The sequence below is a fragment of the Pollicipes pollicipes genome, unplaced genomic scaffold, assembly GCF_011947565.3.
Source record: "Pollicipes pollicipes isolate AB1234 unplaced genomic scaffold, Ppol_2.1 Scaffold_4740;HRSCAF=5597_pilon_pilon_pilon, whole genome shotgun sequence".
NCBI lineage: Eukaryota > Metazoa > Arthropoda > Thecostraca > Pollicipedomorpha > Pollicipedidae > Pollicipes > Pollicipes pollicipes.
Genome location: NW_023596545.1, coordinates 23,448,837 through 23,472,092, shown reverse-complemented (window position 1 = coordinate 23,472,092; position 23,256 = coordinate 23,448,837). Strand labels below are relative to the sequence as shown.

Below are 23,256 nucleotides of genomic sequence, written 5' to 3'. Positions count from 1 at the left end.
TCGCCTGTCGGGTTTTCAGATTGATAATAAAAAACGGGCTGGCGTCTGCAGCACCTCGAACTGGTGCGGAAGCTAGAGGTGGAGCTGGAAGATTTAAGGTGGAATCTATAATTTTCAAGTTACTGTAGCTGTTGATCTATTCAAAGGACATCTTCCAAGTTATTAATGTGAAACATACACCCCAGTCTAATCTTTGAGGGTACTTATTCATTGGGAAAAATTTCCGGAAGCGTTATTTCACGACGGTCGTCCTCGCGTCCGGCGCCCGCCATCTGGCGTTGCATGCGGCAGCAGCGGCACGCGGCGGCCATCGCCGCTCGGTTTTCGGAAAATGAAGCCCCGGCTATCGACTATTGCAACTAAGATTGCGAGCTGCCAGGCCTCAAAGCTTTTGTATCTAATATGTTTCCCAAGTCGATTCAGCAAATCGATAAGCGTGCAAAACGGGCAAACATTGTCTAACGTATTTTATTTTTGACCTAATTTCGATCCACTCCATTTAGTACTGAGACCCCTTGTCTTTCTCTGGGCGAGAGCCTCGCGGGTAGAACACTAGGGACATATTATCGTTTCCGACGAAGGGCTGAAGGGCCTCTCCGTCTCAGCGCGTTGTGCTGCCATGATGGCAACATGGGGGCGTGGCCCGCTGGTCGACCCGGAGACCGGAGACCGGAGACTCCGGAGACCGGAGACCGGAGGGCTACATCTTACACTGGTCCCGTCCCTGACGCGGGAGGCCCTATAACCAGGACAGTTGGCCCTGGGATCGGCGCAGGAGCCCCCATTGACTCAACACGATCCCGTTGCGGGTGGTCCACTAACCGGCACAAAAACTCTAGTTTGGCTTAACGGGTACATAACGGGTACATAACGGGCCCCTGTGCTCAGACCGACACGAACCCGACTGTTTGGCGTTGGAGGTCGCTGGCTAAAATAGAGGCTCGCATTGTCCCAGGGGTCCTCAGTCAGTGCAAGAGACTCTCTGACTGACATTTGTGGTCACGCCCCCCACGGACCGGGTCCTTAATGTGACGTACAGTCAGCCATTCGGGCCCTTCGGCCTTCAAATCGGACCCTTGATCGTCGATCCCGAGAAGCCATTCATGCTACTCTTTTGGCATCCTCGAACACTGACCCTGGCCGACTCCGGGCCTCTTGCCAACACAGGACCCCTGTTAGGTACGGTAAGACCCTGGCCGACTCCGGGCCAATTGCGAACACAGGACCCCTGTTAGGTACTGTGGGACCCCTGGCCGACGCGGGGGACATTAATTGACTCGGGGGCCCCAACCGATGTGCTTCGCGGAACTGGCCCTGTCTCTGCCTAGGATTTGCACTCAGGCTCAGACCGACACGTAGTCGACTATTCGTTACTGTTGGCGCCATAACGACAACAGGTTTTCATGGGCTCAGGGGGCCCCAATCGGCGCAAATGGACCTCTGACTGACTTTCTGACTCCCACCAGCCCTTCGGACCCTTCAGGTCCTGGAATCGGACTCTCAATCGTCAGTGGTCAGGGGTTTGAGGACCGCTCAGGATCTATGGGAGGGGGAGGACGTGCCCTGGTCTCCTCTGTTTGCGCTGCTGGTGGCCACGAGGGATTTGGTGTAACTTTATCATGGCCGAAATAGTTCAGTGCCCGACTGCTATCGAGCTGTGATAGTCTAGTGGTTAGGACCTTGTTGTGGCCGCGGTGAACCAGGTTCGAATCCGGGTTACGACATCGCCCAGTTTTGGAGTGGTGTGGACGACGGCTTAATGACGCGGTCGCTTTACATCGCGGCTGTGCAAAGGACCCATTGTCTGTTGTGGTTCTGAATTTGGTAGAGGGATGCTATTTCCAGTTGTCGATCACTCGCTCAATATTAGAGATAATCAATGGTGCAAGAGAGGGACTGTCCCATCCCTTCCCTAGGCCCGGATTTTGTCGTTTTTTACGATACATGGCTCCCGACAAAGTGCTAAAAATTTGTGTGGCGCGTATTCACCGGGCACTCACTAACAGTACTCACGTGCCTTCAGCCCTCCTTCAAACATTCCGACTGTTCTGAGGATCCTTGAAACCAACGCATCCAGAAAAAAAAACAATGAAGATGGCTTGATGACTTTCTTTGGAGGAGGTTCCATGCGCCTTCCTAAATTTGAACAAAAGTACGCAGGAACAAAAACAGTACGATGCCTGTAGGCGGACCACACGAAACAAAGCAGGTTGATGATGGCGTTTGGCGACGCAAGTGACAGCTCTGCTGGCTGACTGCCAACGCCAACCATGCACCCAATTATGTGACATCCTCATGTCAGGAGGCAAGGAGCAGTTTTCCGTCAACTCCGGATTTTAGGCCCGATGGGAGGAATTCAGTTTTGTCAGTATTGAGTCTTATGGGTGGAAAGTGGTTTATGGTGAGGAAAAGGCGTATGCGTAGTCTATTCATTTTTGTTTTTTATCGCTGAAGCATGAATAAGTCGTCCACACAAGGAAGGCGCGCTTGGCCATATTAGTCCTTGGTAGCAATTGTACGGGATAGTGTCATTGATCCGCTCGGTTCCTTAGACATGGCTCAATAATTCTTGAGCGCAGTGTTGACAGCACAGGCTTGCTTGTGTCAAAGTTATGGCCAAAAAAAGTAGAGAAACCAATACACAGGAGATATAATCAGCAACTATTTCTAAATGTACCCGAGAAATAGGTCGCTGAGTAGCTTACAAACTTTGTAACCAGACATTCTGCCTGAATTGCAGGGAGCGGTTTCCTTTAAGGCATACAATAGTTTCAGTTGAAGCTGACGTCGTTTCAAGTAAGCACTTTTAACTGAATTTTGATACTTTAGACCGACGTCAAGAGAAGTGATCATTTTAACAAAAAATGCATCTACCCTCCACCTGTAACTGAAGGTTTTCAAATGGTGACCGAAATGATTCACGAACCATACTATCACCAATGACCTGTTCAAACCCATTTTAATCGATATTGACAATGTTGCAAATGAATGGCGCTGAATGCGCCTGATAGCATCTCGCCAAAGGAAAGCAATACAACCGTAAAACGAATGTTGGGCCGCCTTGGATGCCTGGCGAGTGACGCAACTCGTCCACCCGGGGTAGTGGCGCGGCTGCCTGCATTGGGAGCCATGAAAATCCAGGTCACGACGGGTTCGGGATAACTACACCACGCCCGAATAAATACAGTATCCGAGGCACGCCGGGCCGTGATAGTCTAGTGGTTAGGACCCTGCGTTGTGGCCGCAGTAACCCCGGTTCGAATCCGGGTCACGGCAGCGTCCAGTTTTGAAGGGGTGTGGGCGACTTCGATTTGGGTTACGGCGACTGAACGACGCTCGCTGGGTGCGGTCGCAGTACCATGAGATCGTGCTTTATACATTATATATTATGCATATATAAAAACCACCATCTCATTGTACTGCGACAGTATGCAGCGATTGTCGTCCAGTCGCCAGCTCATACATACACACACACACACACACACACACACACAAACACACACACACACACACACACACACACACACACATATATATATATATATATATATATATATATATATATATATATATATATATATATATATATGTTTATATAGTGGTCGATTTCGTACTAAGAAGACATAGCCGACCTCTGACCTTCGATAACTGTGACAAGATTTTCAGGGACGTGCATCATTTGTGGCACGCAGTTCAAGACGTTACCAAAATCTTACGCTTAAAATTACGTAAGATTAAAAATGTGTATTGCAGATATTGTGGGCTTATGCGGATAAGTGATATTTTACCAAAAATCTAGATGAAAAGATTTGGTGTCATCAGCGACAGCTATCCTTAGTTGGAGCACTAACGCTATCCATGCATTAAATATGTGATATCGTCATGACAGCCCGATAATGGGCAGCTGCCCATCAACTCCAGTCAACTCCTGCCCATCAACTCCAGTCAACTCCCTCCCATCAACTCCAGTCCTTAGGTTAGAATGAAGCAATGCCACCTTACGATGCCGAATTTAAACCGCGGAATGGGATGGGTTTGAAACGAAAACGAGCATGCGGATGCCCGTCCAATTTCTTTTCACCGCTGAGCAAAAATATGCCGCCCCAGGGATTTGAATGGGCGCTTTACCAGAGCGGGTTCAGTCGTCTATCTAGAACCGTGCGCATGACTGTTACAGTGCGCTAGACCTGCACTGTTACCAAGCTTCAGAATGCTCGGGCGTGATTTGACAATACACGCTTTCTTCACGATCAACGTATATGTTCTAAGGATCTTTGCAAAACAAGCTGAAACTCGCAGCTACTTGTAGATACTCCTTTTGAATGCGATGGTAACGTGCAAAGATACATAATATATGTATGTATATAGAGATTATGCATCTTCTTGTATATATATATATATATATATATATATATATATGTATATACATATATACATATTATACAGGATATATGTGAATATTTCCTTTCAATTCCGAATGGTTTGTATGATTGATTTTGGACCCGTAGTACCTGCTAAGCATAGCTTGTTGCGCATACCCTGAACCCACCATCCAAGTCGTACCGGCCAGTCCAACAGACATTTTTGCCTCCACGCTGGCGCCAAACAGGAATGCGAAGGGTTTTACGTGCCGCACAATGATGCGACACGGCCGCCACGGGCCTAGGTTGACCATCGTTGGCCAGCTGCAAGCTGACCTTTTCATTTCAGTCGGGCCAAACAATACGCCTACTCTGGGACCCGTGCCGACATCGATACCCGACATCGATGCCGCCGGATTACGAGTCCAGCATCTTTCCCTTAGACCACGGAGGCGGCAAACATTCATTTCAGAATATCAAGATTTATTTAAAAACATCTGGCAACAGTGATGTAATTCCCCATTCGGGGGGGGGGGGGCGGCTCCATCCCTCTCCCCTTACATCTTGCACGTCAGCTCCCCCCCCCCCCCCGACCCTGAAAATTAGGCGGGTCGGATCCAAAGGGAGACTCGCCTTCTGGCAAAGTTTTTGGGTCAGCCTTTCCCATTTTTCATGTCCAGCCGCCGTTCAACTAATTTTGGAAAAAACTACACCCCTGTCAAGCAGTATCTACAGGTCAGAGATGTTGTGCTCTAAGGCAGCAAGGAAAACACTGGTTTTAAAGTTCCGCACCTTTAGCCGGCATCAAGGAAAGATAAATACTTCGAGCACGAAATGTGGGTAGGCACCTACCAACCTTTAAGTGCAAAAATATGTCTTCAGCTGATTAACGGAAAAAAGCCTCCTCGCAAGGATGCTTGCGGCGATCAGTTTACACCCGCACTGGATTGCATGGTTCCGGATTAACAATGCGTTGCAACCAAAAATGCCTGTCCGACCGCCTTGGCTAAATCGAAATGATGCCGCCCATCTATATTTAGTGGCACACGTTATAATAAGTTGAGTTCATGACTAGTCGACCGCCTGTCAGGCCGTGATAATCTAGCGGTTATGACCCTGCGTTGTGGCCGCAGTAACGCCGGTTCGAGTCCGGGTCACGGCGTCGCCCGCTTTTGAAGCGGCATGGGCGACGGGTCACGCCGCCAGACGCTGTAAGTGTATCGTGGCGGTGCAGGTAACGCATTGTCCGCGACGAAGACTCCGAACTTGGTAGAGTGAGCCTGCCTCTGGATATTGGTGGCTTGATCGGGATCATAAGCGACAAAAACGAAATTGAATATTACCGATGGTTTCATAAAGATTGTTGTCACGTGGTTCAAGATGTTTAACTTAATGATGCGTAAAGTTATGACGAATAGGATGGTATGTACCAGTGTGGACGATAAATACAAAGTAAGAAAGCTTGATAAAGATGCCTGGAAAATCACGTGGCAGTTTTATTGACTTGGGTGTTTTTGAGCATTTGGTGTTTGGACTGTCAAGGCTATCCAAACACTGAATGATGCGACGTCTTTAAACTTCAGAGCACTAGATGGCACTTGGTTGCATCCCACCGGAACATTTCACTGAGACCCAACATAATTGTCAGGGCACCTTGGTCGAATGGACAATGACGTCACTGGTCCACACTTCGAGTAGTGACGCTGCTGGAGCGGCGCCACTAGCGCCCCACGCCAGCGCACCGGCGTCGGGCGTGGTGAAAGGTGTGGTCAAGACAAATTCGGGGTCACCACGCCACGTGCGAATTAGCTCAGTGACCGCATGCTGCCGGGCCGTGATAGTCTAGTGGTTAGGACCCTGCGTTGTGGCCGCAGTAACCCCGGTTCGAATCCGGGTCACGGCATCGCCTGGTTTTAAAGGGGTGTAAGAGACGGTTTAATGTCCCCGGACATGAGATGCCATAGGCGTGCCGACAGACTGCTAGGGAATGTGTTGCTGATTTTAGATTAGGAGAGAAGGACTGCTTTTTGTCTGTTGCTTTTAACATCAAGATTAGAATTACCAGGGGTGTATGCAGAGCCTGGAACGGTGGACCACGGCTCGAACTTTTTCTGGCATGTTTTCAAATGCGCCGTAAGCGCCAAAAAAGCGAGCATGGTGTGCAATAAAATCTCTCGCTGTCGTTGTTCTCACTCATCTACTATCTGCCTCATGCGTTTCATGGTATTTATCAGCATACACATCAAAGCGTGTACAAATTTTGCAAGGATTAGTCTCGTGAAAAATGACTCAAATTAGTCAAGTATATGAATACTGGCGGGCCGTGATAGTCTAGTGGTTAGGACCCTGCGTTGTGGCTGCAGTAACCCGGTTGGAATCCGAATCACGGCATAGCACAGTCTTACATTGATAGAGGATATCAATAATAGAGCATGCATTATCGTGCATGAGAAAATGCATATACGTTACCAGTCACTCTGAAGAAATGAAGGCAAAACAACCAGACTCAAAAGAGTGCCGATGGCTTCAAAAGACGTGAGTTGTTACCGATGACAACAGCATGGTTTAGCTGATCGTGAATTCAGGCTTTCAGTTCCGCATAATAAGTTTAGTTATCTCTTGATGTAAACTAGCACCGGAAAGCCGTTAACGGTTCCTCGGGTGGTAGACAACTATGCTCATTTCGGTGTATATTTGCTCCAGATTGTGCATTAAGAGCGACTTGTAAAAGAATCGCGTCGAAATGCATTGTATAGAACTACAGCATTAAACTGCCTTAGCAAATTCTGCAACATTAAATAAATCCTACCATGCATGCTCGCAGGTGAAAGTAATATAAGGATGCTTTCTAGTGACAAACATGACGTTTACTGTTTCTACTCTGGACATTCTTCCCTTGACTTGTAACTGCAGTATCGGTATGCATGCTATGGAGCGGAAGGGGACTGTGCACTGCAGCGGGAGAACGGAAGGAGCAGCTCAAGCCAAGACCAGGTGAATCGGTGGGTTTTTGTTTGGCTTGGTGTAATATTTCTGGTCACTATCTGCATCTCAGACCGGCCCTATCACACCTACAACAGCACCTAGCTTGTTGACAAATCACTTGCTGCGGAAGCCAGCGGCCGGAGATTTTCGACTGAGAGAGAGAGAAAGAGAGAGGGAGAGAGAGAGGGAGAGGGGGGGGGGGTGGCGGCGCTGAAGATGTCATGGTGTGGGCTTCAGGCGGGGCGCCACCCGTTCTCAGCACTTGGCCTGTACTACACATGCTAGTTCCATGAAGCGTTCTAGACAGCCTGCACGAACTCTTAATTCGTGCTTGCAGTTTTAATACCGGAAGCGGGAGCATTATGGACGGTGGGGCGGGAGCATTATGGACGGTGGGGCAGGAGCATTATGGACGGTGGGGCAGGAGCATTATGGGCGGTGGGGCAGGAGCATTATGGGCGGTGGGGCAGGAGCATTGTGGGCGGTGGGCGGGAGCATTGTGGGCGGTTGGGGCAGGAGCATTGTGGGCGGTGGGGCGGGAGCATTATGGGCGGTGGGGCGGGAGCATTGTGGGCGGTGGGGCGGGAGCATTATGGGCGGTGGGGCGGGAGCATTATGGGCGGTGGGGCGGGGAGCATTGTGAGCGGTGGGGCGGGACCATTATGGGCGGTGGGGCGGGAGCATTATGGGCGGTGGGGCAGGAGCATTATGGGTGATGGAGCGGGAGCATTATGGGCGGTGGGGCAGGAGCATTATGGGCGGTGGGGCAGGAGCATTGTGGGCGGTGGGGCGGGAGCATTGTGGGCGGTGGGGCGGGAGCATTGTGGGCGGTGGGGCGGGAGCATTATGGGTGATGGAGCGGGAGCATTATGGGCGGTGGGGCAGGAACATTATGAGCGGTGGGGCAGGAACATTATGGGCGGTGGGGCGGGAGCATTACGGGCGGTGGGGCGGGAGCATTATGGGCGGTGGGAGGCGGTGGCACGGATAATTGGCAAGAGAGAGAACTGAGGCCGAATGGCGGGGAACGGGGGAAAATTACACGCGGCGATTAAAAGGGCAACCTAGTGATGCGAGCCTTTGGTCTAATTCTGGCTGCTATACTGAAACCAATTCCTAGAAATGTCACCCTCTGTTTCACAATGGGAATATGAAGATAACTCTCCCAAAATATATATTGTGGCTAGCACCTCGCACCCTTGCTCTGTATTTTTCCTTTAGGATAGATGTTAGCATAACACTGGACCCAACGCTGGGCCTCACCGAGATTTATTTGGAGCTCTTTTGCAATCACGATGGATCATGCATGATGCTGGCAAGCAGATTTCACGGATGACTTGGAGAATAATTGGTCTCAAACAAATGCGACCAAAGCGGATTGTGGAATGCGCAGCTGTGCCGCCAGAGATCGCTGCGGCGGCTGTACGGGCCGGCTCGGCACGGGTCTCTTCTTCAGCCGCGGGAGACCGTCGGCCCTCCACACTGCTGCCTCATCGGCACGCATACCAGCCCGCCGCCTAACTGGCAGTCGTCTGTCGACAGCGGCAGCAAAAAGGCACGCGCGGCCGGTAGCGTTCCGGGCACAGACATCACAGGAGCACAGGCCACGTCAAACGCGGACAACGCTGACCGACCCCGGGACAACTGAGGCTGAGGTCATGACAAACACGCACACCGCTGACCGACCCAAGACAGCTGGTGCTCTGAGCACTGGTCATGACAAAGACGAATGCCACTGACCGACCCAAGACAGCTGGTGCTCTGAGCACTGGTCATGACAAAGACGAATGCCGCTGACCGATCCGGGACAGCTGGTGCTCTGAGCACTGGTCATGACAAAGACGAATGCCACTGACCGACCCAAGACAGCTGGTGCTCTGAGCACTGGTCATGACAAAGACGGATGCCACTGACCGACCCGGGACAGCTGATGCTCTGAGCACTGGTCATGACAAAGACGAATGCCGCTGACCGACCCGGGACAGCTGGTGCTCTGAACACTGGTCATGACAAAGACGAATGCCACTGACCGACCCGGGACAACTGATGCTCTGAGCACTGGTCATGACAAACACGCACACCGCTGACCGACCCAAGACAGCTGGTGCTCTGAGCACTGGTCATGACAAAGACGAATGCCACTGACCGACCCAAGACAGCTGGTGCTCTGAGCACTGGTCATGACAAAGACGAATGCCACTGACCTACCCGGACAGCTGATGCTCTGAGCACTGGTCATGACAAAGACGAATGCCACTGACCGACCCGGGACAGCTGATGCTCTGAGCACTGGTCATGACAAAGACGAATGCCACTGACCTACCCGGGACAGCTGATGCTCTGAGCACTGGTCATGACAAAGACGAATGCCACTGACCGACCCGGGACAGCTGATGCTCTGAGCACTGGTCATGACAAAGACGAATGCCACTGACCGACCCAGGACAGCTGATGCTCTGAGCACTGGTCATGACAAAGACGGATGCCACTGACCGACCCAGGACAGCTGATGCTCTGAGCACTGGTCATGACAAAGACGAATGCCACTGACCGACCCGGGACAGCTGATGCTCTGAGCACTGGTCATGACAAAGACGAATGCCACTGACCGACCCAGGACAGCTGGTGCTCTGAGCACTGGTCATGACAAAGACGAATGCCACTGACCGACCCGGGACAGCTGGTGCTCTGAGCACTGGTCATGACAAAGACGAATGCCGCTGACCGACCCAGGACAGCTGATGCTCTGAGCACTGGTCATGACAAAGACGAATGCCACTGACCGACCCAGGACAGCTGGTGCTCTGAGCACTGGTCATGACAAAGACGAATGCCACTGACCGACCCAGGACAGCTGGTGCTCTGAGCACTGGTCATGACAAAGACGAATGCCACTGACCGACCCGGGACAGCTGATGCTCTGAGCACTGGTCATGACAAAGACGAATGCCACTGACCGACCCGGGACAGCTGATGCTCTGAGCACTGGTCATGACAAAGACGAATGCCACTGACCGACCCAGGACAGCTGGTGCTCTGAGCACTGGTCATGACAAAGACGAATGCCACTGACCGACCCAGGACAGCTGGTGCTCTGAGCACTGGTCATGACAAAGACGAATGCTGCTGACCGACCCGGGACAGCTGATGCTCTGAGCACTGGTCACGACAAAGACGAATGCCACTGACCGACCCGGGACAGCTGATGCTCTGAGCACCGGTCATGACAAAGAAGAATGACACTGACCGACCCAGGACAGCTGGTGCTCTGAGCACTGGTCATGACAAAGACGAATGCCGGTGACTAGCCGGCGAGATTTGAGTCCCTCAGCACCAGTTATATCAAACGTGGATACGGCACTGACCTGTCACGAGCGGCTGAGATTCGGGCAAGGGGTTGTACATGTAGAAACTGCATCTCGGCCACCATCAAAGGAGGAGGAAAATGGACACACAAAAAGAACCGGACGAGAACGCTTCCCTGAATCAGTACTCTTCTGATGAGATCAGTTAAGGAATCAGTGCTCCTTTGACGTGAATGGTACTTCAAATCGGTACCCCTCTGACGAGAACATCACTTCGAATCAGTACACCTGCTAGCCAAAGAGACAGGGGTCCGAACATGATGCCCCATGAACCCATCGCTCAAACATGTACTCACTACACAGACATAAGAACTTGGGGAAGGCGGCAGTGCCGGGCACTCGCACCTTTGGTGGAAATCTAACAATAATCCGAAGGTGGTGCATGGCGTGGGTTGAGTTCAACTCGCGAGCAGGTTCTCCCGCTGTCTGGGGTGTGTCAATGTCGCTCTTAATTTGCGGCCCGAGCATTGCAATATTTTCGGGAAAACTGATCACTTACACCTTTTAACCTCAGGGAAGACTAAAGACCCAACATTCCCTATTGCTCACGATAAAAATACGCTTGGCGTAGAAGTAAATGTGAAGTTAGTTGTTCTGTACCAGAGTTTGGGAAAATGTCTGGCATAAATACACCCATTCAAGACTCCACGTTACTGAAATTTGCATCATGGACCACGCAACTTCCGCAGTTCGTCCGCTGGCAATGACCAGCTTCCAACCAACCTATTGAAATGTGCAATGCGTCTCAGAATTTTGGCCTGCAGCTGAATGTGCGCTGGGGTCGGGGTCGCCTCGCATTTCCCGTCCGCGTGGTCGGAGGGCCAGCGGCATGAAGCTGCTCCCCCTCTCGAACCGCTGGAGAGCCTCGCTCCGGCTCCGGGCGCTGCTCGGGACAGTCTCGAGGACCGGCAGCCCGCCCAGAGGGTCGAGAGTCTCCCGGGGTTCGCCCCATCGCGGCTGGCTGCGCCACATTGCGCGCGTTTGACAAAAACGGCGCGCCAGCGTGGTTTTTGCCGCGACGGGTGGCGTTGGCGCGAGTTGAGAAGTGGACGCTGCAATCATATTAGCCGGCCGACGCGTGCATCCTAATGAACGCCGGCAAAAAGGCGAGAGGGTGATAGAGCTGTTGCAGTCGGGGGTGCGAAGTGACGGGCGCGGCGCATTCCTCCCGAGCGCGTGAGAAATGCGGCGGACCGGTGCCGTCAGTGGCGCGCCCAGGCCTTGGGGGGAGGGGGGGATTGGATTGTATGTGAGGTTTAGAATGCGACGAAAATCTCAGACATGGACAGTAGTTAATTCACGGTCAGATGCAAATTCTGGATAATTTGTGTGCGACTCAGACCACAGCGTCCAAATGGAGCCTGCGAGCCGCGCCTCTGGACGTGCGGGAGACACTGGTCCGATGGGAAGCTGTGGACAATGGAAGACGGATGGCAGGGGTCTCGACAGTCTCGGTTGGCGTCGGGGATCGGCGGAACGAGATGGGAGAGAAGACGGAGACAGAGTGACGGAACGTTACAGGCGAATAGGGGAAGGCGGAGAGGAAGTCCAGGGTGAGAGAGAGAGGGAGGGAGGGAGGAAGGGAGAACGGAAGAGAAAGATTGGGAGAGAGAGTGTGAGGGAGAGATCAGGCGGGTAGCAATCGCTCAGTTGATCGCATAAAGCATATACGGTGCAATAACTACTTTTATCACTTTGATTGGGAACAATGCGGTCATCTAACTGCATCGTTCAGACCTCAGCTCAATTCAGAATGGCGTGTCATGAATGCGGGGCTCAGAATTGTGAGGTCAGACGCCTGCAGAGTCATGGGCCATATGATTCATGAACATGACACGTGATCCAGGAGCTCATGAGTAACTGCTACATAAAAGACATTGGAAAAATTTAATGTTCAAGCCAAGCTGCTCCATCACCTACCACACACTATAAGATTTAACGCGTCACTGCAAACTCTGGGAGGTGCATTGCTTACTATCTTTCTATGTTATCATTATCGCGTGTAGATGTAATTCTTGTTTATTTGGCTACTATATATATATATATATATATATATATGTATATATATATATATATATATATATACATACATATATATATATATTATATATACATATATATATATATATATATATACATAAATATGCTATGATAATAACTGTGCAACATTACTGTTTACCAGAAATGTTGTAAGTAGATGAAGCAGCGGGCGGATTGCGGGTAACACCAGGACTAACTGATGCATCACCATGAGGCCACCGAAGTTGAACCGTCTCAACGACCACGGCTACATCTCGCACTACATTCGGACACCGGAGAGCGCGTTAGTGACGTCCTACTGGACACCGGACATCGAGTGGCAGTTGCTCGTTAACGTGCTTATCTGGACATCGAGACATACAGTTGCTCGTGGACGCGTCTATGTGGACATCGAGACATACAGTTGCTCGTTGACGTGTCTATCTGGACATCGAAGCATCCAGTTGCTCGTTGACGTGTCTACTGGCGACGCTAACGTGTGCTCGATTGTTTCTGCCCCTGTTGCGGACACCATGCTGCGTCTGGACTGTTCCTGATGTCCATCTTGCTGTGCCGCTCACGAGGGTCTCCCGTTACATTGCAGAAGTACCACGCCGGGCCGGGGGTCGCACTTGGAATTACCATCTGTCACCCCTGTCCCTCATTAACACGCGCTCGGGTGGGGGTTCAAATTGACATCCCCCAAAGGTTTTTCCAGAATGGTTTCCGAACGGCGCGGCGTAGCCGCGCCAAGCTTTGCATAGCTGTAGACGCATCAAAATTTAGATGTACTTTGTAAGGTCGCTGACCTATGACAGGTCAAAGTCGGACCATGGTTTCAGCGAAAGCAATTTCTAGAGAATCCTTCGATCTGATCTAACACCGGAGTGTTAGGTGAAGTCATACATCTCTGAGATGCTTTCTTAGGCAACACAACAGTTGAATGAGCAAATTACATTGACCTAAGGTCAGGTATGAAGGTCACACCAATGTCAAAACAAACCTGTTTTGTTACTCTAGGGCTTGCTGCATGGGATAGTTTCTGGTGCTCATTTATTGATAGCAGGAATCGCATTATGCATTTTGACTTCTAAGAGGTCAGAATAGATCATTGACCTAAAATTACCCAGGCCAACATTTTGTATTAGGAACATACTGCCTAGCATAATCTTTGTCGCATAGTCAAATGCAAAACTCAAAGCAATCTCGTATGATTTTAGTCACCTTGACCTTCAAAAGGTCAAAAAAGGTCACTGACCTTGAATGAGAATGTGATCTTTTGCTTAGAAACGGCTGTCTAGGTTCTGGAGGCACTTTGTAGACCAACCTGGAATTTGACCTTGTTTAACCTTTTTGTCCCGAAGATCATGGCCTAGGAACCTGAAACTTTGACGTAAGTGAGTTCACGTACAGGTTAACACACTCTGTAAATTCTGTGTTTCTAGCTTTCTTAGTTCCCGATATTTCAGGGGGGTCAAATTGATCCCCCATCCGAGCGAAGGTTATCTAGCCGGCCGCCCGCGCACGTGTTAAAAGGTCATCAAGACCTGCAGTCATACGAAAACGAGTCCAAGAGCACAGGTGAGTCAGCAGATCGTGATATCCGCCGGCAGCGCAGCGGCGGGAACGAGGCAGGGTTCGGGGCGGGAGCGGACGGCCGATCCGCCCGCGAGCGGTGGGCGGTGAAAGCCGCGCACTGGAGACTGCAACGCGGCGGTGAAACGCACCACCGCCGGACAGATTCGTCACGGGCTTACGCGCCGCAGAGCCTTTTTGCGCGCTGCCTTTTTGCATGTCGATTATCCGAGAGCTACCAGCCGGTGAGCCGTGTCGAAACAAGCGTCACATGCAGGCAGGGCACGGCACGGCACGGCACGGCACGGCACGGGAGCGCACGCATTCCAGCGCGCCGCAGACGCAAAGTGGTGCTTTACTGAAACGCCATGCCAAGAGTATGGGTTTTGCTACCGACTCACACGCCATTTGACCAGGTATAGTTCGTGTGGTTTTCTGCGGATGAAGACTGAAGGAAAGTAAATATCACACATACAACACACACACACACACACACACACACACACACACACACACACACACACGCATATATATATATTTATATATATATATATATATATATATATATATATATATATATATATATAGGCACATGTATGCTACAAACTGTTTTGCATTTCTTACCATTTCTCCCGCATGTCCTGCAATGTAGAATTTCCCACACCGTGAGAAAACATGCTAAAACCAGCAGCAACGTTGAAGAAAGAGAGACCAGGCACATACAGCTTAGCTCTTTTCCTACATATGCCACTAAGAACGGAAGGAGGCTCTCGGATCGCCACACTGATAAAGGACATTGTACTTGATGGTATGGATGTCTGTTTGCTGTTGGAGACTTGAAGGTTAATAGATGATGAGAAGAGCAGAAGTAGAGTAGGGCTGAGAGAGGGAGAGAAATGAAGGAAAGAACTCACGTACATGACGAATACCACTGCCGGTGCTGCACTGACTGTTGAAAACATCGTGCCGGTGTGACGCTTTTGCTGAATATTCGTGACCACAGCTCTGCTTTTGATCTCCATGACGTCCACGGGCCCATGAGTGTGCACCAAGTAACTGGTCACTCCAATACTCGATGCTATTTCACCGCCAAAAAACAAAAGCAAAACAGAAGCAAATATCACAGTAAACAACCATTCACTTAATTAGACATCACGTTGGCAGTAGAAATATAAGCGATGTAATCGACAGCTTTCAAGAGGGAGCATAACGCCATCAGCAGTCAGCATTTTTCCTTTATCGGAATTCTGATGTGCTTTGACACGCACTGGGCTATGGTCACAAACGCCCACTGCTTTCAACGCACCTCAATCAGGGAAATTATCAAACAGTAATGATCACAAAACGGGGCTGGGAGTATGTGCCTACATCACAAAATGCGACACTGTGAAACCCGTACAAGATTATTTCAGCATTTCCCCAATCAGGCCCAGATCTCACACACGTACGGTGCATTAGATCCTTCGGTGAAGTAATGCACAGGAACATGGCCAGCTCAATTCCATTGCAACACAGACAACCCATAACTTTACTTGACACATGAAAACAAATGAACGAACGAAACAGTAAATACCTTTCTTTTAAAGTAGGTCTGATATTAACCCCATGCCTGATGAAGGCGGCTAGGGCAACGGGGTTTAAATAAGGTTACTTATAAACAAATGTGTTGAAAAATCTAAACACATCTATTAATATTGAGTGCAAGTTTTCCAACGTGAAAGGAATTTCCCAAGGTTATATGGGTCATAGTATATTGTTAATGCCATTACACCGCGTTTAAGACGGAATGCATGCAAACGGTTGGCGTTGTAGTATGAAACGCTCATCTTTTCGTACGACGTCTTTGTGTGCGAAGCGCGAAAAAGGAAACACGTGCAGTTAAGTCTTTAGACGGCAGTAACAGTACAACATGCACATTGAAGCCTTTTAAAATCTTCTTAAGGCATCAATGTATTGGCTACGTGGAACTTAGGAGAAGTAACATATCAAAACAAATGGCAAACGGGTGGGTAGATGAGTGAGTGAGAGTGGGTATATCACGAGTATATCATGAGTGGGTATATCACGGGTAGCGGACAGGCACAGATATAATAATGCGGTGATGGCAGCCTCAGGCATGAAAGGGCTACCCGAGAAGGTCTCTAGTGGGCAGTGGCTACCACACACCAAAATATCACATCTGTAAAAATTCATTACACGATCAATGAATACCATAATGGGTACCACACCCTAAAATATCGCAACTGCAAAAACCAATCACGCTATTCATGAATACCATAATTGTCATTGCTGGGGTTATGCAATACACGACCTAACATGCCAAGCGCCGAGGCACGGGTCCCACGTTTAAGTCTTCAGGATGGCCCAACGTTAGGAGTGTCTACGGACTGCCCCAAAATCTCCCTCCGTCCAGTATTTGTTTCCGTTTTCCGTGTTTTAAAATGCTTCTATGCACTTTGATGCGCTCCGTTGCTGGAAGATCTCTCGTCATTTAGGGCACACTGGCTGGTAGCACCACTTTTTGTTATGACCAGTGATCTTGAGACGTTCACCTCGTCCCTTTCGGCGCAACGCCATGGGGCTATGGGGCTAGAGGGCATGGGCACAACGCAAGGGATGAAGCTTAGGGCTGACGCTCAGCTTGGTCCATTGGGTTTCAACGAAAAAGGGAGGCGGTGCTCGGCTCTCTGCCCATTCCTCCCGTTCTCTCCCATCAGTATCCCAAATCCGTCGTCCGCGTTCCAGGTTTTGTGTCTCGCATAAAGCGCACGGTGATTGGTCTTAATTTCATCACCGATCAGCCAGCATTCGGGCGCGGGTTCCAAGACATTGTATGTTGGCTTCCATTTCCGGGCTCATTCTCGCGATGCGTCGTCTTCATTGGTGCTTTGCGACGCATTCGCTCCTGAGACTACATGACGTCACCTGCCTCCCACAATGGCAGTGAGACTATACGACGTCACCTGCCTCCCACCCTGGCAGTGGGACTTAATGATGTCATCTGCCTCCCACCCTGGCAGTGAGACTATATGACGTCATCTGCCGGCCACCCTGGCAGTGGGACTTTACGTCATCTGCCTGCCACCCTGGCAGTGGGACTTTATGACGTCATCTGCCTGCCACCCTGGCAGCGGGACTTTATGACGTCGTCTGCCTGCCACCCTGGTAGTGGGACTTTATGACGTCATCTGCCTGCCACCCTGGCAGGAGTGGCGGGTACCGCGACAATCCAGCCCCGCACCTCTGTTTTCCATGTATGCAGCCTAACCACCACACTATCAGCAGCCGTTCTCGCGATGCATTTGGTATGGTAAATAAGTCATCATGCACATTTGAGGCCAATCTAGAACCACGAAAATGTGAATAAAATACCTTTCATAGAATGTCAGCTTATACGCGCACATCTCACCAGACAAGTCAGTGTGCATCAGGCATCACCATCATTAACCCACAGACGCTCGTAGGCGGCGGCTCAAGTGCCTCCCGCCAAGCTTTGAAAGTTCGTGCTATTCCTCTGGCCCGAGGCGGCCGCCCCTCGGGGCATCACTCGTGACCTGACCGGTGCTCGGTCACGGGGCACGGAACCCGTCAGCCCGGCCGGGTTTCCATTCATTAGCCGCCGGGCTGTCGAGCGGCGCGGCCGGCGAGGCAGCCGTTTCCTTCATTTGAGGGCAACTCCTCGCGGCCGGCGGCATCCATCACGCCGGTCGTTACGTTTTTGCCGAGCGCGCCGTGTTGCCGGACTAATGCATTTTCAATGACGGTTTTTGCGGAATGGCGGGGGCGCCGTGCGGCAGGTCGCGCTGCCGAGACCTGCCGAGGTCGGCCCGTGCCGATTCGGCGATGACGAATGACTCCGCGGCCTGGAGAGGACAGGTAAAAAGCACGCGGCGCCGTCACCCCCGCCGGCGGCCCACGCGCGACCCCGCAGCGCAACGTCAAGCCTGGCTCCGGCGCTGCTCGGCCCGACCCGAGCGGGGACAGTGAAAAAGCCATCGCGCCCGACTGGCCGTGTTCGGCGCGGTCCCATTTCACCGGTACAAATTGGAGCCATCAGCGCCGCCGGTGGCGGCAGGGGAGTTTTTCATAAGGGCACGGCCGGTCGACAATAACGGAACCTCGTACGACGTGGTATCTGTTAGCCGTGCGTTATGAGCACCGGCGGTGAATATTGCGTATTGGACGCCGCTACGCTGACGCAAAAAGTCCGGCGGAAACACACGACACTGCAGTGGGTAAAGTGGTGCAGCACAGGCTACCAGGCGTAGCGAGAATGAATTGCAGTTGGGACGTGCCCGCAGTTATGCACTTTGGGCTGGGAAGGCATGCGTCATAAAATGATAATTTAAGCACGGGGAAATTTGCCCAAAGACTGCTTATTAAGCCTCATATATTACAAGAATACAGGACCTAAAGGCTTTGGAAAATTCTTGGAAGGCAGGGCGTGCTGAAATTGGATGACGTGGTCGATATCGTATGTTTGTGTACCCCTTTGTAACGCTGGTTTCATTGCATCTATCGCTAATGTTCCTTATGATATTTTTGTTTCACAGATGTAAATCATTGCATGCCTGCCGAACTAAATTTAGATGAAGCTTTAGTCCCAAAAAATGGCAAGAGGAGCTACTGGATGCAGAGCAAGAGAGGCCAGCGTTGCTATTACAGCCTGGTCTACAGCCCGCAGCTTCGCCGCAAGCACTTGACCCGAACAGCGTGATAGTGGAACCTCAAAGCCTAAAGCGTGTTCAAAACGTCTGAAATTGTGTGCTGAACGATAAATAGTCTTTGGGCGGGTGAATCAAACGGTCGCAAAATAGTCAGTCCTGGAACAGCTTTAGCACGAATCAAGTCATCTTCCATCGCCTCCCGCCGCTTCTGTACGAGTTTCACCGCAGCTCGAGTGAAGTCATCATCCTCCGTCCCCTGCCGCCTCTGTCCGAGCCTCACCGCAGCCCCTACTCCAGCCCATCCTCAGCCGCCCGTGCCCATGGACGCCTCGAGTTTTCTGCAGTTTTCACAGCGCCGCCGACCTCCACCGCCATGCGATGACCGACGACGGCCTCGGCGCCGCCTCGAGCCCATCCATTAGCTGTCTGGTCTTTCGACGACGGGTCGCGCGGCCCGCGGACCCGTCGGCGTCGACGCATCGATTACGACACTGCGTCCACTCTCCACCGGGACCGGCGGCCGCTGGCGCGCTTCTCTGGGACCGGGCCACAAACGAACCGTGTCCCGCCAGCCCGCGCCGGCGCGGCTTTGGGCTGACGGACGCGTGGCGAAAGCCAGAGGCGCTGCAGAGAGCACGGAGGGGAGCGACTGATCAAAGTCTGCGGCGATGGATGATCGGACCAAAAGGCAAAATGGCTAAGATACTAGGCCCCACGAGGCACCGGACAGAGGGATGAAAATTAAGCGTTGGGAAATCGGGAGACGTCGGGGTTAAGTGGGGAAGGGGCAAGAGAAAAGGTGATGCCGATACCAGATTGTGCATCGCATAGATGTAGCCCGGTGGGCGCAAAAATGACCAAAGTGGTTGAAGCGCCCTTCAACCGAAATATTGTCATAGATATAGCCAAGAGGCATTTTTAAAGGCTAAGAGGCAAAGCACGGCAAACGACTGCGTCATGAGTGTCAAAGGCGGGAAAAAGCCGAACATTTTTCACAGTACAACGCTATGGGGAATAGGTCAGAGCGGCACAGCACAGTTGGAAATTTTGCCGTTTTATGTAGGCTCAGTCTCCGAGGAGTGTATCTAGCGCCCCGCTATCGCACGTTTGCTTTATTCATGATTTCCTATACATGCCCTCGGCCAACAGTTATGATCGCTAACCAGTCAGACGTCATGGAGATATTGCAAATGATATCGTGAACTCAAACAGTTCTGAGGTTTCAAGGAAGTATCGGGATTTTGCTGTGGGCAATTTGTTTGAGAATTCTCTTGAGGTGAAAGGTAGCCAAATTCGATAATTTTTGGGCAAATCAAGACACCTTTGGACTCCACCGATCCCAAGCCGGCGCTCTCCAAGCCCACCTCCAGGTAACGGCGCTCGATTCTACGTTGTTAGCATCTGATACCTCTGATATTGCCATGCTTTCTTTCGCAATAATTCTTCTAGAAGACTTAGACCATTGGTTAAAAAGGAGTGATTCCATTGAAAGGAAGAAATTTTCCTTGTTAAAATCAACGTACTGTGGTGTGTGTGTGTGTGTGGTGTGTGGGTGTGTGTGGTGTGTTGTGTGTGTGTGTGGTGTGTGTGTGTGGTGTGTGGTGTGTTGTGTGGTGTGTGTTGTGGTGTTGTGTTGTGTGTGTGGGTGTGGTGTGTGTGTGGTGTGTGTGTGTGAACGTGTCTGCAGATTAAGTCAAGTTGTGCACACGAAAAGATTCACTACTAATTACTGAATGACCGTGGTTTAGGGGCAAGCTAAGAAAACTTAAGGCGCGCTAGAAGATAATGCATTGCCCATCAGTGATTAGTTCATTCATCAGTAAGTTCATTCATAAGTTCATCAGCTCATTTGCAGGTAGAGAGGCTGCGATAGTGCAGTGGCTCAACTGTATGTCTGGGAAGCCAGAGGTAGAGTTGGATTCAGACAGTCAGACAGAGGGTAATAAGGCAGGCAACGCCACATAGCCTGAGCAGCTGAGTGTCTGGTGAGGCCCAGTGATCACGAATTTTCTGGTAAAGGGGCATATCTGCTCTCAGTGTACTGGTTAAATGACGTTAAGAAGCACGTGCTGATTATTTTGTCAAAAGACAAAACTTTGAGCTATTACAATATACAAAGTCGATGGTTTGCTTGGTCTCTTGGCCTTTTGCAATTCTGGCCTCTGCTCCAGAGAACATGCGTCCAGTCAAGGGCTGCACGAGCCTATACATTTGAAGAGGATTGCATGACGCCTTCTGATGGTTTTTGACGACGACCGCTTGCTTGAGTGGCAATATGCAAAATCAGGTAACACTAAGTGTTCCTAAGCATCAATGTGTAGAATTGGTCTGGCTTACTTGGATAAAGTTGATACGCTCTTGACGTTATACGCCTCGTGCAAAAACGATGTGAAACTACCTGGAAGAAGAGTGGGCAACACACGTAGTCTGTCATCTAGTGCTGCCAGTGCTCTTAACAGCACGCAGCTGCTGTAGTGACGGTTTACCTGAACCGGATAACTACGCATCAAATGTAGCAGGCTTGTCAAGCATACGTCTGCTCACCATAGCCTCACTGTCTGGTTCTTATGGCTCTTATGTACATACAACAATAGTGACACCTTGAGAACTTGTTTGTGTCATTTTGATAATCCGATGTTTCTTTGGTAGCCGCTTTCTGCATTTATTTTGGAGACACACATTTCGCATGTTACCCTACGTCTGCATTGCGCGGTTTTTAGACGGATATTCCTCAGCTATATCTGCATACAGACGCTTTCAATTCGGCTTCAAATCAGGTATGTTGATGGTGGTGATGGTATGCTCAACCGCAAAAAAACACGGCTGGTTTTATTTTATACTTATGGAGTTAAAGTCGTTCAAGCATGACCGGTTTTGTCGTAAAAACGTAGACGAAATTTTAATATAGGTCACGACGTGATTTTAAGGTATGGCGTCAGCAGAACGTTTTCCGATTTTCAATCATGAAACTGCTTACCTGTCTTGCGCGAAAGAGAGCTCAGTATTTAGGGATTAAAGAGTCTCTCTATCCCTCTGTCTGTCTGTCTGTCTGTCTTTCCGCCAACAACAATAATGTTCTACATCAGTGCAGCTTTCCGCGACATTCCAATAAGACTGGGCGTATGCACCCTCCAAAACGGAGGGCGGTTACACACCGGGCTTATACACCCTCCAAAACAGAGGGTGGTTACGCAACGGGCTTATACGCCCTCCAAAATGGAGGCTGGCTACGCACCGGGCTTAAACACCCTCCAAAAACCTTTCAGATGGCTGTGCGCGTCAAGCATACGCGGATTGCCAGCGTTAGAGGAAAGCAAGTGCAAATATGCATAATCCCGTGCGAAAAACGGCTCTATGCGTGATAGGCATCAAACGATCACGAAATCCATCAACTCACTCTGAACCTGTCCTATTCGGATCACAAATTTTCGGCCGCCGGGCCCGCACTCCAGCGGATGGATGGTTAACATACTGGTTTCGCACGTGGTAAGCCCGGGTTCGAGTCTCGACAACGGCCTCTGTTAAGTGGGTGGGTTCATGGTCTATTGGTGTGGCGTGATGATGCCAACTCGCTTCACTTCTAAGCGGACTGAATTATAATTCGAGCTTTTCATAACGGACAGCAGCGTAGTTTCTAATGCCAGAGAGGGGACTAAAGATAAAGAGGACTCCGTCCCTCCGGGGGGAGGGAGCCCACACCCTAGAGAGATATTGAGGCTCCCGTGAAGGTTTGCCGTAGATTTAAATGAGGCCAGCAGCTTGTGTGAGCATTAATTGAAAATATGTAAACCGTATGTGTAATTTAATGTGTAAAATGTGCAAACATTAGTGAAAAGTTAGGTGCACACAAGCTCCTGCCCCCCCCCCCCCCCCCAGCCCTTCGGGTCCCATCTCGGATTTACTGTGCTCCCATTTGAGATTTCGTCGTGGTCACCTGAATGGCACTTCAGGCTTAGGATGAATCACTTTCTCCCCACGACAGTCCGACATCAAGGGCAAACTGAGTTCGGGGAGGGGCAAAAAAGTGGAAATTGCAAAAGTATCCCCCAAAGCGTACGGTAACAAGCAGGGGCGGATCCAGAGAGGGAGGCCACTGGACATGCCCCCCCCCCCGTTGGGCCCCTAAGGGGCCCATTGGCTCCAGGGGGCCCATAGCCGGCCGAGCAGGTGCAGTTTTTTAACACAAAACGCAACAAAACTGGGTATCTCTGGACTTTCAGGCCACCAAGAACAGTTGTAAGCGTAAGTGAAGGGCTTATGAGAAGTCCCAAAAATTAATCAATG

At 50.6% G+C, this 23,256-nt stretch overlaps 2 non-coding genes across 2 annotated transcripts; both read left to right on the top strand.

The window, feature by feature from the left end:
* Nucleotides 1-3,204: 3,204 nt before the first annotated feature.
* TRNAH-GUG (transfer RNA histidin (anticodon GUG)) lies at nucleotides 3,205-3,276 on the top strand. Its single transcript has one exon. It is a non-coding gene; the product is annotated as a tRNA-His (tRNA).
* A 2,916-nt stretch (nucleotides 3,277-6,192) lies between these two features.
* Nucleotides 6,193-6,264, top strand: TRNAH-GUG (transfer RNA histidin (anticodon GUG)). The gene has a single exon. It is a non-coding gene; the product is annotated as a tRNA-His (tRNA).
* The last annotated feature ends 16,992 nt before the right edge of the window (nucleotides 6,265-23,256 follow it).